Source organism: Pan paniscus, chromosome 17 (genome assembly GCF_029289425.2).
Source record: "Pan paniscus chromosome 17, NHGRI_mPanPan1-v2.0_pri, whole genome shotgun sequence".
NCBI classification, from domain to species: Eukaryota; Metazoa; Chordata; class Mammalia; order Primates; family Hominidae; genus Pan; species Pan paniscus.
This window is the reverse complement of record NC_073266.2, coordinates 67,877,432-67,892,803: the sequence shown is the minus strand read 5'-3', so window position 1 is coordinate 67,892,803 and position 15,372 is coordinate 67,877,432. Positions and strand designations below refer to the sequence as shown.

The following is a 15,372-nucleotide window of genomic DNA, read 5'->3' as shown; positions in this document are numbered from 1 at the left end:
TTCAGCAGGTCATGCAGTCTTGACCGCAGCCCAGCCAGGGACCTGGCGTCGCCAAGTCCTGGTCTTTGACATTTGCTGCACCTTAGAGTCACCAGGGGCAGCTATTACAAGTCTCAGTGCCTAGAGTACACCCCAAGTCGGTGAAATCAGACACTGGGGAAATGAGGCACAAGCCTTAGTATTTATAAAAACACCCCAGAAAATTCCAAAGAGCAGCTAAGTTTGTGTGGAAGAAACAGTGACCCTGTCTTCTGGGTCTTAGCCTCTGTAAGTGTTCCCGGGCCAAACCAGGGGTTGGGCTGCTTATTCTCATGATGAACTGGGAAAGAAGAGTTTATTTCTGTAACCGGGTACAGGGAAAAGGCCTGGAAAATATCGCCAAATCGATTCAAAATTACAAAGTTTTCCAGAACTTATATACCTTCTAAACTATCTATCTACATGTAAGTGTGCATGTGTGTAAAGACGTAAATGATTAACTGCTTCTAATCTATAACTAAGATCAGTCCTAAGGAAGGTCTTTATTTAAGTAAATTTACTTAATCTAGATGGCTGCAGGTGCCAGAGGTGATTACCCTAATCTTGTCTCCTGCTAAATCATGAAGGTTTGGGCAGTTCCTTCAGACCCCCGATAAACTTGTTTGTGGAGGTCTGGGGGAGTTTCTTCAGACCCCCAATAAAAACTTGTTTAATCTTGAACAGGTCCTGTTAAGAATTCCTTCTTTATTTTCTCATGCTTCAAGGACCAGGAAAGGCCTGGGCAAAACTCTTGGTGGGCTTTTGTTACATTCCAGCCTTTCTATAAAGACACTGGCTCTTTCAGCTTTTAATATTTAACTTAACTAGTGCTGAAACAGTGGTTACGGAGGCCTGTCTGTTCAGCTGTTAGTGAGACCTGGCCTGCCACTTAAGAGCAAATATAAATTTAAAATAAGAAAAACAAAAGTTTAATTCTCCCTGTTGAAAAGGAGGGAAAAGCACCCAAGGCTGGAGTGGTGGCACCGCCAGGTTCTGTCCATCCCTTGGCTCCACTGCGCTATTATTATGCACTTGGACCTTCAGGCTGCCAGCCCCTGTCCTCAGGTCTTTCTCCCAGGCAGCAGAAACGAGCAAGAGGCATGTGTAATAGGCTTAACTGCCAACAGAACCAGCACCTTGAGAGCGTTGTGCTGGAAGCCACACCCAGTGGCTTCCATCTGCTTCTCACTGGTCACTCCCATCTGCGAAGGAGACTGAAAAAAATCTTTTGTAAGAAATGTAATCTGGACAGTTACTTTCACTCATGTCCGTATGAAGAGACCACCAAACAGGCCTTTGTGTGAGCAACAAGGCTGTTTATTTCACCTGAGTGCAGGCGGGCTGAGTCCGAAAAGACATCAGCTAAGGGAGATAGGGGTGGGGTCGTTTTATAAGATTTGGGTAGGTAAAGGAAAATTACAGTCAAAGGGGGTTGTTCTCTGGCAGGCAGGGGTGGGGGTCACCAGGTGCTCAGTGGGGGAGCTTTTGAGCCAGGATGAGCCAGGAGAAGGAATTTCACAAGGTAACGTCATCAGTTAAGGCAGGAACAGGCCATTTTCACTTCTTTTGTGATTCTTCAGTTACTTCAGGCCATCTGGATGTATATGTGCAGGTCACAGGGGATATGATGGCTTAGCTTGGGCTCAGAGGCCTGACAGTTACATTGCATCCTCAAGACTTAAGTTTAGCCTAAAGTTGCCTCCATACATATTTTAAGTTGTGCCTAAAGTTTTCTCTGTAAGTCGCAAACTATAACCTAAATGAAGGTGTAAACAGACTGTAATCTACTCTTGTGCCAGTTACTGAGTTATGGCCGATGAAAGGGGGCCAGCTGCTCAAACCGTGTTCAAATAAGGGAAACACTGACTGTAACCAATCCAGCTGTTGCTATACCTCACTTCCTTTTCTGTACATCACTTCCTTTTAATGTCTATAAATCTTCCACCACATGGCTGTGCTGAAGTGTCTCTGAACCTACTCCGGCTAGGGAGGCTGCCCGATTGGTGGAATCATTCTTTGCTCAAGTAAACACTGTTAAATTTAATTGGGCTAAAGTTTTTCTTTTAACAGACTATAGGAGTTCTATTTGTAAGGGAGAATGAGAGTATAGATACTGGGTAGGGAAGGAGTTCAGAACACACCACCTCAAAACATGCCACTGTAGCATATTGATTCTTTTGAGTGAAAAGCACTTAAAAAGCAGCAGGTGCAAGAAGGGCACACTGGCCTTCCTTTTTCTTCCTGAAAGCAGAAGATGGAAGTCCCATGTGAGAGATGTCCTCACTACACCAAGAGGAAAGAAACATTCTTATCCCTAGACATGAGAAGTCAAAGACAAGAGACATCTGTACAAACAAAACTTGTTGTGCTTACCGGTATCTTCCTAGTCACTTCTCCATGATTCATTGCCCAAATCTAAGCCCCTTTTTCTTGTCATATTTTCACAATTTACTACTCTGTCCAATATGGTATATAAGCATTTAGCTCTAACTGCATCTTTGGGTCTTCATTTTTCTTGTGAGGATTCCCATGTACAAGTAAAAAAAATTATTAATATTGTATGCTTTTCTCTTGTTAATCTGTACTATTTCAGTTCTGGCCAGAGACCTTAGGAGGGTGGAAGAAAATTTTATCTGTCACTGTATAATTTCCTCATGTTACACCATCACATGAACAATTCTAGATTATTTATGAATTTCATATTTTTCATACCCAGCTGACTTTGGAAGAAAAGATTTTATTTTTATTTTTTGTATTTCTACTTTGTGCTTTTTCTTACAGCTAGGTGTCAAGGTTAACTTCTGGATGTCCCCAAGTCAGAATTAACTAAGAGCCTCATTGTAGAATTAGGATTGAGGATCTCTGTAAGCAACAGGATTGCATTTCTGGGCATTTTGGGAAACATTTATTCTAATGTTTTGACCAATGACAAGTGACCAGCTGGTCCAATAGGTTTTGGGGCAGCTTCATAGATCTCTGGTGCTGATAAGTCTTCATTCAGAAGAGGGAGGGCCCACTAAAATAGATGGGGTGCATTCTGAGATGCCTCACTGATCAGAATTGACCCAAGGCAGATTATATTTTTACATTTCCTATTAATCTACAGTCCTTTGGCTTGTTTTTAAGTCTTTTTCCAGCTGACATAATTAAAATCCATTGCATGTACTTGTAACACAGTACTCACTGGGATAATTTCTTAATTCTCACAAGCAGTCATAGCAGCTGAGACAAATCATTTCAGAAAATCAAACTCTTCCCTTTTTCAGTGTCTCATGTCCTCAAATGATATGTAGTTCTTGTGGTGTTGGTTGATTTATTTGTTTTAAACCAGAGAAGAGAGGAAGAAGAAAAATGTCTTACAATTTTCCTGGTGTTCTTTCTTTACCATATTGAGTCTTTATCCAATATATACTTTTTTAGCATTGTAGTCAGAGCCCCAATTTCTGTGCCACCAGAGCTGCCCCTAACAAAGGCCCAGTGCTCTGTAATATGAATAGAGGCAGGAAAGGAAAGTACTCAACATGCAAAACTTCTCGCTCCGTCTCTTTCTTTCTCAGTCTCTCTTTCTGATGTCTAAAATGGCACCCATACATGAGACAAGGGAAGATGGAAAAAAAAGATGGAGACCTTCTCCTCAGTCATTAAATGACTCTGTGAACTTGGAAAGTGGATGGTTTTTTGTTTTGTTTTGTTTTGTTTTGCTTTGTTTTGTTTTTTTTCTGAGATGGAGTCTTGCTTCATCACCCAGGCTGGAGTGCAGTGGTGCAACCACGGCTTACTGCAACCTCTGCCTCCTAGTTTCAAGCAATTCTGCTGCCTCAGTCTCCTGAGTAGCTGGGATTACAGGCATGTGCCACCACACCCAGTGAATTTTTGTATTTTTAGTGGAAACGGGGTTTTGCCATGTTGGCCAGGCTGGTCTCGAACTCCTGACCTCAGGTCATCCACCCCCCTCGGCCTCTCAAAGTGCTGGGATTACAGGCATGAGCCGCTGCCCCCAGCCCAAAAGTGAATGGCTTCTGAGATCACTTCCAGCTTAAAGCACTAGGTTCTTTTTCTTGTGAAAAGTATTTCCTTCTTCCTGTAGCCTGCTTAAAAAATATAAATATGATGCTGTAGAAGAGATGGACTTCCAAGTTTAAAAGAATAGAGACTGCCTCACAGTTTTTCTTCCCCTACTTCTTAACAAGATGCACCCAAAATCAGTTTAAAAAAAAGAAAACCTCTCCCCAAAAAATCAATAATAATTGTCAACAAGGAAAGGGAGATAGTGGAATGCAATAAACTTTAAAAAGTGATATCAGGGAGGAAAATGAAGGATTCTGGAGCAGAGAGGTTAAGTAGCCCGGCTCCTAATCACACACCACCCCTGAAGTCATTTGAAAAGCCCCATATCTGATAATTGAAACCCTGAAGATTAACAACTGGAAAATAGCCTTTCTTTTTTCTCTCTTCATAGCCATGGCTCTAATTCATTCTAGTTTCCCTCTGGGAAAATTACCTAAAGGTTAGGCATATTCCCTAAAGGGATGGACCACTCCTTGAAATCGTGAAAAAGCAGAACATTGGTTCAGGGCATCTAACAAAGAAAGAAAATGAAGAGGGAGGCAAGAAAGGAAGACCCCCTGCAAAGATTGATAAAGAAACTGAGCTGGGAGAGTACATGATTAAAGGAATAGTAATAAACTGTGTATTTGTGTATATACATTATATATACATTAACTAATTTAAAATAAGACCTCATAGAGAAGAATATAAACAGCAGCAACAGAAACAGATAAATGGAGATCGTCACACTTAAAAATACAAAGTGAGGATCCAAACAACACCATTCAACACACTGAAGTACAAATTGGAAGGAATAGAAAAGACACTACTGGAAACTAAGTTAAAAGAAAATCTTAAGATCATAACAATACATGCAGCTGAAAAGAAAATAAATTAAAGCAAATACAACGAAGTCCACAGAATCAGAATGTAGAAATGATCCAACATGAGGATAATTGGTGTGCTAAATGCAAAGTGCCCCAAAATATGGAACAGAAGAATTCAGAAGATGTAATAAAGGGGATTACATAGAAGAAAAAAAATGAACCTCTAGATGGAGACACACATTGCAGTCCAGGAAAATTTATTAAGAGATGCTTTATAACTAGAATATACAACTTAAAGAAAGAGTTATTCAAACATCCAGGCAAAAAGCAAATTGGCTACAAATGGGGAAAAAAATCAGGCTGGACAACTGCAGAGTAACATTTTCCCCCCAACTTTTTATTTTGAAAAATTTCAAACTTACATGAAAATGAAAAGAGTAGAATACCAAATATTCATACACCTTTCACTTAAAATTTTCAAATGGTAACATGTTGCAACATTGTGCTCCCTAGGTATCTATGCATATGTAGTCATGGTTTAAAAATGTGTCCACAAATTCTTTGATGCCCTTCCATCAAGAGGTAGAGTCTAAGTCCCTTCCCTTTAAAAATAGGCTACCCTCAGAGAGAAAGGTCGGGTTACCCACAAAGGGAAGCCCATCAGACTAACAGCGGATGTCTCAACAGAAACTCTACAAGCCAGAAGAGAGTGGGGGCCAATATTCAACATTCTTAAAGAAAAGAATTTTCAACCCAGAATTTCATATCCAGCCAAACTAAGCTTCATAAGTGAAGGAGAAATAGAATCCTTTACAGACAAGCAAATGCTGAGAGATTTTGTCACCACCAGGCCTTCCTGAAGGAAGCACTAAACATGGAAAGGAACAATTGGTAACAGCCACCGCAAAAACATGCCAAATTGTAAAGACCATCGATGCTAGGAAGAAAAACTGCATCAACTAATAAGCAAAATACCCAGCTAACATCATAATGACAGGATCAAATTACACATAAAAATATTAAATGAAAATGGGCTAAATGCTCCAATTAAAAGACACAGATTGGCAAATTGGATAGAGTCAAGACCCATCAGTGTGCTGTATTCAGGAGACCCATCTCACATGCAGAGACACACATAGGCTCAAAATAAAGGGATGGAGGAAGATCTACCAAGCAAATGGAAAACAAAAAAAGCAGAGGTTGCAATCCTAGTCTCTGATAAAACAGACTTTAAACCAACAAAGATCAAAAGAGACAAAGAAGGCCCTTACATAATGGCAAAGGGATCAATTCAACAAGAAGAGTTAATTATCCTAAATTTATATGCACCCAATACAGGAGCACCCAGATTCATAAAGCAAGTCCTTGGAGACCTACAAAGAGATTTAGACTCCCACACAATAATAATGGGAGACTTTAACACCCCACTGTCAACATTAGACAGATAAACGAGACAGAAAGTTAACAAGGATATCCAGGAATTGAACTCAGCTCTGCACCAAGCAGACCTAATAGACATCTACAGAACTCTCCACCCCAAAGCAACAGAATATACATTCTTCTCAGCACCACATCACACTTATTCCAAAAGTGACCACATAGTTGGAAGTAAAGCACTCCTCAGCAAATGTAAAAGAACAGAAATTATAACAAACTGTCTCTCAGACCACAGTGCAATCAAATTAGAACTCAGGATTAAGAAACTCACTCAAAACCACTCAACTACATGGAAACTGAACAACCTGCTCCTGAATGACTACTGGGTATATAATGAAATGAAGGCAGAAATAAAGATGTTCTTTGAAACCAGTGAAAACAAAGACACAACATACCAGAATCTCTCGGACACATTTAAAGCTGTGTGTAGAGGGAAATTTATAGCACTAAATGCCCACAAAAGAAAGCAGGAAAGATCTAAAATTGACACCCTAACATCACAATTAAAAGAACTAGAGAAGCAAGACCAAACACATTCAAAAGCTAGCAGAAGGCAAGAAATAGCTAAGATTAGAGCAGAACTGAAGGAGATACAGACACAAAAAACCCTTCAAAAAATCAATGAATCCAGGAGCTGGTTTTTTGAAAAGATCAACAAAATTGATAGACCACTAGCAAGACTAGTAAAGAAGAAAAGAAGAATCAAATAGATGCAATAAAAAATGATAAGGGGGATATCACTACCAATCCCAAAGAAATACAAACTACCATCAGAGAATACTATAAACACCTCTATGCAAATAAACTAGAAAATCTAGAAGAAATGGATAAATTCCTGGACACATACACCCTCCCAAGACTAAACCAGGAAGGTGTTGAATCCCTGAATAGACAAATAACAGGCTCTGAAATTAAGGCAATAATTAATAGCCTACCAACCAAAAAAAGTCTGGGACCAGGCAGATTCACAGCTGAATTCTACCAGAGGTACAAAGAGGAGCTGGTACCATTCCTTCTGAAACTATTCCAATCAATAGAAAAAGAGGGAATCCTCCCTAACTCATTTTATGAGGCCAGCATCATCCTGATACCAAAGCCTGGCAGAGACACAACAAAAAAAGAGAATTTTAGACGAATATCCCTGATGAACATCGATGCAGAAATCCTCAATAAAATACTGGCAAACCGAATCCAGCAGCACATCAAAAAGCTTATCCACCACGATCATGTTGGCTTCACCCCTGGGATGCAAGGCTGGTTCAACATATGCAAATGAATAAACGTAATCCATCATATTAACAGAACCAAAGACAAAAACCACATGATTATCTCAATAGATGCAGACAAGGCCTTTGACAAAATTCAACAGCGCTTCATGCTAAAAACTCTTAATAAACTAGGTATTGATGGAACATATCTCAAAATAATAAGAGCTATTTATGACAAACCCACAGCCAATATCATACTGAATGGGCAAAAACTGGAAGCATTCCTTTTGAAAACTGGCACAAAACAGGGATGCCTTCTCTCACCACTCCTATTCAACATAGTGTTGGAAGTTCTGGCCAGGGCAATCAGGCAAGAGAAAGAAATAAAGGGTATTCAATTAGGAAAAGAGGAAGTCAAATTGTCCCTGTTGGCAGATGACATGATTGTATATTTAGAAAACCCCATTGTCTCAGCCCCAAATCTCCTTAAGCTGATAAGGAACTTCAGCAAAGTCTCAGGATACAAAATCAATCTGCAAAAATCACAAGCATTCCTATACACCAATAACAGACAAACAGAGAGCCAAATCATGAGTGAACTGCCATTCACAGTTGCTTCAGAGAATAAAATACCTAGGAATCCAACTTACAAGGGATGTGAAGGACCTCTTCAAGGAGAACTACAAACTACTGCTCAACTAAATAAAAGAGGACACAAACAAATGGAAGAATATTCCATGCTCATGGATAGGAAGAATCAATATCGTGAAAATGGCCATACTGCCCAAGGTAATTTATAGATTCAATGCCATCCCCATCAAGCTACCAATGCCTTTCTTCACAGAATTGGAAAAAACTACTTTAAAATTCATATGGAACCAAAAAAGAGCCCGCATTGCCAAGACAATCCTAAGCCAAAAGAACAAAGCTGGAGGCATCACGCTACCTGACTTCAAACTATGCTGCAAGGCTACAGTAACCAAAACAGCATGGTACTGGTACTAAAACAGAGATATAGAACAATGGAACAGTACAGAGCCCTCAGAAATAGTATCACACATCTACAACCATCTGATCTTTGACAAACCTGACAAAAATAAGAAATGGGAAAAGGATTCCCTATTTAATAAATGGTGCTGGGAAAACTGGCTAGCCATATGTAGAAAGCTGAAACTGGATCCCTTCCTTACACCTTATACAAAAATTAATTCAAGATGAATTAAAGACTTAAATGTTAGACCTAAAACCATAAAAACCCTAGAAGAAAACCTAGGCAATACCATTGAGGACATAGGCATGGTCAAGGACTTCATGCCTAAAACACCAAAAGCAATGGCAACAAAAGCCAAAATAGACAAATGGGATCTAATTAAACTAAAGAGCTTCTGCACAGCAAAAGAAACCACCATCAGAGTGAACAGGCAACCTACAGAATGGAAGAAAATTTTCACAATCTACCCATCTGGAAAGGACTAATATCCAGAATCTACAAAGAACTTAAACAAATTTATAAGAAAAAATCAACCCCATCAAAAAGTGGGTGAAGGATATGAACAGACACTTCTCAAAAGAAGATATTTATGCAGCCAACAGACACATAAAAAAATGCTCATCATCACTGGCCATCAGAGAAATGCAAATCAAAACCACAATGAGATACCATCTCACACCAGTTAGAATGGCGATCATTAAAAAGTCAGGAAACAGATGCTGGAGAGGATGTGGAGAAATAGGAACACTTTTACACTGTTGGTGGGACTGTAAAAATGGGACCATATGATAACTGTTTCATTGTTTGTTATTTGCCCTGAGGACCATTTTAATTAGCACTAGAAATGGCCCTGAGGACCATTTAGGTAACCTGTGTAACCTGTGTTACCTAAGCTGGTCTCAAACTCCTGTACTCAAGCGATCCTCCCACCTCAGCCTCCGAAAGTGCTGGGATTACAGGCATGATCCACTGCCTGTAATCCTGTAGTCCCAGCTACTTGGGAGCCTGAGGCACGAGAGTCCTTTGAACCTGGGAAGTGGATGTTGCAGTGAGCTGAGTCGCGCCACTTCACTCCAACGCAGGCAACAAAGGGAGACTGTCTCAAAAAAAAAAAAAAAAAGAAAGAAAAAGAAGGAAAAAGAGATGTATTAACATAGCAGCTTTGTGGTACTGAATTGCTTGTTTTTTTGTTTATTTGTTTGTTTTAATAAGCAGAGATTGTATTTCAGCACCTTTTGCCCCATGCTTCCTTTTCAACACAAAGGAAAAGAGTAAAAGCACTGTTACCGTTCAAGATGGAAAATTCAATTTGGATCACTGGAGGAGAATTTAATAAAAAGAACTATTTAAAATATACGGGTAGTTTACAGAAGATAGCAAATGATGATGGAGTTCTCTGGGGCTTGCAATCTCAGGGAACAGTTATTATTACCTCTAAGCACAAAGGTTGAAGGTCAAGGGGTGAGGGGTCTATGGAATGGGTCACCTGACAGGAACTGTGGCCTTCAGTATCAATTCAGAGAACACTCATGGGGAGAATAAATACCTGCCTCCATTCTCTTCCCACCTATGGATCTTTTGCTGATAACCCTACACCGGTTGGCTGAACCCAACCTGAAGCCAGAAGGCAAAGGAAACCCTAGGTCAGCACCCACATTCCCCCACTGGGTCCAGGGCTGGCTGGAAAACCACAGAGAGTGGATCTTAGGGGACAAATGGAAGACACCAGCACAAGCCTTTAGATTATGCTGTTCACATACTGACATACTTTGTGAATTTGATAAAGTATTTATCAGAACAGTCATTAGTATTTTACATATAAATATTTGAAATCAAGTACTATAATAAGTTACATAAGTATATCTTTTATTTGATAGGGATTTTTCCCAATGCATTTTAAGCACTTTAAAGGATATTGTTACATTGGTATTTACAAAGTGGGCAGTTGTCCAGTTTCTGAGATAGAGAAGTATAAAGCTTGCCAAATTTCCTAGAATCAATTAGTTGTGGAAGCAGCTGCCAATCTGATCTCTAATAATGGGCCACAGGAAAGCCAGACAGAACCATTTTCATGTCATTTACATCAATGTTTTCATTTTGCCAGATAGGTTTTAATCTCCCAGGCCAAGGCATTTTTCTTGCTTATCTCCTGAAAGTTATTTTTTTAAGGAAAATTTAACTATAAAAAGGAAAACACCATTTCATTTTATTAACTGCCATTATGATGTGCAAGTCTATATAATGTATAATGAGGCAGTTTTGGTGTTTTAGAAGTCCTCTATGTGGATACAACTAAGCATACTGAGGTACAGATTCTGTATATAACCTTTATATAAGGTTAAATTAATAACATGTACTTCAAAGATGCTTATAGTAAATTGCAAGATTGTAGATGTTTGCATCAAAGATTTATCATACATCATTAGAGCACTCCCAAACCTCCAAATAAACTTCCCAGACAATTTAGACAATGGTTAAATTATGATAGGAATCTTTCATGTGACATTGCAACACTGTTATAGCAGAGGGGACAAACCTAGGCACAGTGAATTCACCTTCCCAGATGCAATTGGTGTTTGAGAAAAATTGAGGCTGCCCAGAATGAGTCAAAGCTGCAGATGAGCTCCCCAGAGCCTGGCTGCATTCAGGGGAGTAGAATGTGTGCCCCTACCATGATGGTTGTTAGAGCAGCAAAGCTCAGTCCTCTGTTCACCATGTAGTGGTCACATGCACATTCTGCAGTTGAGTGGATTGGGTCTCCCTCGCCAGACGTGATGAAGCTGTTCCAAGGCCCAGATTTTCACCTCTGCATTTTCCCTTGTACCCTGTTGCCAAACCATTCATTTCACCTCAGTGCCTGGGCAGGAACATCACCATTGTGATTCTACTTTCATAAGCAGTGACAAGTGTGAGTTCACTGTTATGACAAAGGATGTCGTTGCCAATTCCGAAGCTGCTGTGGATGGCAGTGAGGCAGGATAGAGTGGAAGAGGCAAGCTGGTCACCTCACCCCCCAGCCCCACTCCACACAATGCATTTCTTTTTTTTTCTTTTTCTTTTTTTTTTTTTTTTTTTTTGAGACAGAGTTTTGCACTTGTTTCCCAGGCTGGAGTGTAATGGCAGGATCTTGGCTCACTGCAACCTCCTCCTTCCAGGTTCAAGCGATTCTCCTGCCTCAGCCTCCTGAGTAGCTGGGACTGCAGGCATGTGCCACCACGCTCGGCTAATTTTGTATTTTTAGTAGAGACAGGGTTTCTGCACGTTGGTCAGGCTGGTCTCGAACTCGCGACCTCAGGTGATCTGCCCACCTCAGCCTCCCAAAGTGCGGGATTATGAGCGTGAGCCACCGCGCCTGGTCCACCCAATGCATTTCTTAACTGTCTGTCCTCCTGACTAGGGTCTACACCTCTCTGCCATCCATTATACTTCACTGATCTTGCCCAGCTCCTGGTCTTGCCTCTTCCACTCTATCCTGCCTCACTGCCATCCACAGCAGCTTCAGAATTGGCAATGACGTCCTTTGTCGTTAACAGTGAACTCACACTTGTCATTGCTTATGAAAGTAGAATCACAATGGTGATGCAGTTGACAGGAGGGCAGCCACACCTGACATTATGGTCAGGAGTGAGCTCGGGGGTGATGGCAGCTCCCTTTCTGAAATGCTGATGTGGAAACCCAGGCTTCTTTGCATGAGGCACACATCCTCTCTTGATTTGGCCCCTGCCTGCCTCATCAGCTTCATCTTTCAGCACCTCCTGCTTGGACGTTTATCTCACAGCAACAGCTGCCTGTAGGGTTGCTCCTGTGCCCCTGTGTGTGACCCCCCCACCCCTCCCTCTGCCATCAGGACACACACAAGCCCTGCCAGCCCACCCATGTTGTCTGACCCCACTAAGTCTTTGGTTATGATGTTCTTTCTACACCTGTCGTTATTCTCTATCTCAATCATCCATTCATTTTTCAAAATGTAGTGAACGAATCCCCTCCCATTGGAAGCCTTCCTTGATCCCTTCTTGGATTAAGTTTCCCTGCGAGTTTTCTTCTGATTTAGTTGGTCTAGGGGTGGGGTTCAGAATCAGAAATTTTAAAAACTCCTTGGATAATTCTAATGTGAATCAGAGTTGAAAGCCATTGAGGGAAAAGAAAGGGAAGATGAGAGGAAACAAGACGGTGGGGCTTTCCAGGTTCCTACCTGAGGCTCACTGGTCTTCTACTGAAATGCAACACCAGGAGGGGTGTCAGGAGTTGAACTGTGCTCACCCCCCATTCATATTTCAAAGTCCTAACCCCCAATACCTCAAAATGTGACTTATTTGCAGATAGGATCTTTACAGAGGTAATCAAGTTAGAATGAGGTCATTCGCTGGGCCCTAAACCAATATGACTATTGTCTTTATAAAAAAGAGGAAATTTGGACATGAAGACATGCACAGAGGATGGTGATGTGAACAGGCAGGGAGAAGATGGCCATACAAGCCAAGGAGAGAGGCTTGGAGCAGACCTTCCCCTCAGAGGAAACAACCCCTGCCAATACCTTGATTTCAAACTTCTTACCTCCAGCCCTGTGGACAATAAATTTCTGTTGTGTAAGAAGCCACTCAGTTTGTGGTACTTTGTTTTGGCAACCTGAACAAATCAATACAGAGGGTAACAATAAGAAAAAGCCCTACCAGCGTATTGCTTGAGCTCAGGAGTTCGAGACTAGCCTGGGGACCATGGTAAAAATACAAACATTAGTCAGGAGTGGTGGCACGCACCTGTAGTCACAGCTACTCAGGAGGCTGAGGTGGGAGGATCGCTTGAGCCCAGGAGGATGAGGCTGCAGTAAGCCATGATGGTGTCACTGCACTCCAGCCTGGTTGACAGAGAAAGACTCTGTCTCAAACAAATAAATAAATAACAAAAGAAAAAGAAAAAAAGAAAAGAAAATTCTCCACCATCCCTGGATTCACTTGTATTTCCTATGAGCTAAGCCTGGGCTCTTCCTGGTGATGGATTGAACTTATCTTTGCATTGAGGAGATATTGTTTTTAAAAATCATGAGCTCTAAAGGAAAGGTTTTTGTGTTCAATACACTCTGTAAGAAATGAATAAGAATGTTCAGATAATCTTTATGTAGGTCCTTAAGAGTTAAGTTTTGAGTAGAGAGGCTGTTTCTTGATGATGCCAAAAGGATGAAGTATTACCATAAAGCAGAACACCTTATCTCTGAGTGGTATCAATAAAGCTCCATCCAAATCATAGCTTACTTAGAATGCTGAATATTTGTCATCTTCCTCAAACGTGAGGAAACAGATTTTGGCTTTATTGTAATGCTGGCTGGAAGGTTTACTTGCCACATAGCCACAAGGTGGCAGGGCAGTGCCATTCTTCTGGAAGCCACCAGAAAAACGCAGCTAGGACTACGTGGCCACAGGTAGGAAGTCAGCAGTGCTCTTCAAGTTTATGAAGTTGAACTTTCTCTCTCTTTTTAAGCACTCCCTTTTTCTGAAAATCAAAGTAGCACGTTTTTAATTGAAAATGTTATCCTGGGCAACATAGTGAGACCCTGACTTTATAAAAAATTTAAAAATTAGCCAGCTGTGGTGGTACACACCTGTAATCCCAGCTACTCAGGAGGCTGAGGCACGAGAATCACTTGAACCCAGGAGGTGGAGGCTGCTGTGAGTAGAGATTGTGCTGCTGCACTCCAGCCTGAGTGACAGAGAGAGACCCTGTCTCAAACACACACGCACACACACACACACACACACACACACGGAGAAAAATATAAAGAATAAAACAAAAAATTCATTATCCCACCACTCAGAAACAAACATGGGATGTGTAGACCATTCCCAGCCTTCTCTGCCAATGCCACCTGCTTAGGATACCCCTCTCTCACCTGCTCTGCAACACCCTTCCTGCCTTGTCTCTCTCACTTCCTCACTCTGCCTAATGTGCCTCTCCCCATCTTTCTTCTTAACACTCACTACTATTTCACAGCAGTTGTCACTGCCTCCTCTGCTAGTCCGTGAGCACCATGTGGGCAGAGAACTTGTCCTGTCAACCCCTACTACCAGGAGCAGCAGTCCCAGGATGTCAACCCACTGCATTGCAGAACTGTCTATTTCTCCCTTCAAGTCTGTCATTTTTTTGGCTTCATACATTTTGGAGTTCTGTTGTTTGGTGCATGTCTTAGTCCCTTTTGTGTTGCTATAAAAGAATACCTGAGACTGGGTAATTTATAAAGAAAAGAGTTTTATTTAGCTCATGGTTCTGCAGGCTGAGGATCTCAATGGCATGACCCTGGCTCTGGCAAGGGCTTCTGTGCTGAGTCACAACATGACAGAGGAGGGCAAAGAGGAAGCAGACATGTGAAGAAAGAGAAACATGAGGGGTGACCTGGCTTTGTAACAACCACACTTGTAGAAACTAATCAATTCCTGTGAGAACTAGTCCAGATCCAGTCTTAAAATAGGAAGAACTCAATGACTACCTTGAGAACAGCACCAAGCCATTCATGAGGGATCTACCCTTATGACCCAAACACTTCCCACTAGGCCCCACCTCCCAACACTACCACATTGGGAATCAAGTTTCAACATGAGCTTTGGCAGGAACAACAACAACAGCAAAACCATGCCCAAATCATAGCAGTGCATATATGTTTATTATTGTTATATCTTCTTGATAAATTGACCCTTTATCAATGAATAGTGACTTTGCTTGTCTTTTGTAATTTTAACTTCATGTCTATTTTATCTGATATTAGTATAGTTACACCAGCTCTGTTTTGGCAACTATTTGTGTGGAATATCATTTTCTGTCTGTTTATTTTCAGCCTATTTGTATCTTTGGACCT

General features: G+C 41.1%; 1 long non-coding RNA gene across 2 annotated transcripts in view; it reads left to right on the top strand.

The window, feature by feature from the left end:
* LOC117976796 (uncharacterized) overlaps positions 1 to 15,372 on the top strand; it is a 134,868-nt gene that overhangs the window by 65,897 nt on the left and 53,599 nt on the right. The window lies entirely within an intron of this gene.